This window comes from Rhinopithecus bieti, unplaced genomic scaffold, assembly GCF_001698545.2.
Source record: "Rhinopithecus bieti isolate Rb0 unplaced genomic scaffold, ASM169854v2 repeat_4176, whole genome shotgun sequence".
NCBI classification, from domain to species: Eukaryota; Metazoa; Chordata; class Mammalia; order Primates; family Cercopithecidae; genus Rhinopithecus; species Rhinopithecus bieti.
In genome coordinates this window covers 1-599 of record NW_016876684.1, presented here as the reverse complement: position 1 = coordinate 599, position 599 = coordinate 1, and the positions used below count along the sequence as shown (strand labels likewise).

The following is a 599-nucleotide window of genomic DNA, read 5'->3' as shown; positions in this document are numbered from 1 at the left end:
GAACAGTAAATGTCCTGAGGGAACAAAACCCATGCTAATATTTGCTGGTGATGATTTTGATGTAACAGAAGGTCATAGAAGACTACAAAGTCTTCTTATTGATTTCTTCAGAGGCCCCACAGTATCAAATATCCGCCTGGCTGGATTAGAGTATGTTCTGCACTTCACTGCACTGAATGGGAAGATTTACTTTCGAAGCTATAAGTTGCTGTTGAAGAAATCTGGTTGCAGAACACCACAGATTGAATTGGAAGAGATGGGACCCTCATTGGATCTGGTTCTGAGGAGGACACACCTGGCATCCGATGACCTTTATAAATTATCTATGAAAATGCCAAAAGCTCCCAAGCCAAATAAGAAGAAAAATATCTCCCATGATACTTTTGGTACAACTTATGGAAGGATTCATACGCAGAAGCAAGACCTAAGCAAACTACAAACCAGGAAAATGAAGGGGTTGAAGAAGCGACCTGCAGAAAGGATAACAGAAGACCAGAAGAAAAGTCAAAAGAGTTAAAAAAAATTGATGGAACTTAGCTAGCCACTCCTGTTTCATTGTGTTCTACTTAAGAGAATTATCAAGCGTCAACCCATTCAGA

The 599-nt window shown here is 39.9% G+C and overlaps 1 pseudogene across 1 annotated transcript; it reads left to right on the top strand.

The window, feature by feature from the left end:
• Positions 1 to 6: 6 nt before the first annotated feature.
• LOC108525689 (ribosome production factor 2 homolog pseudogene) lies at positions 7 to 524 on the top strand (annotated as a pseudogene). Its single transcript, XR_001884319.1, has one exon. The product of XR_001884319.1 is annotated as a ribosome production factor 2 homolog pseudogene (transcript).
• Positions 525 to 599: the final 75 nt, after the last annotated feature.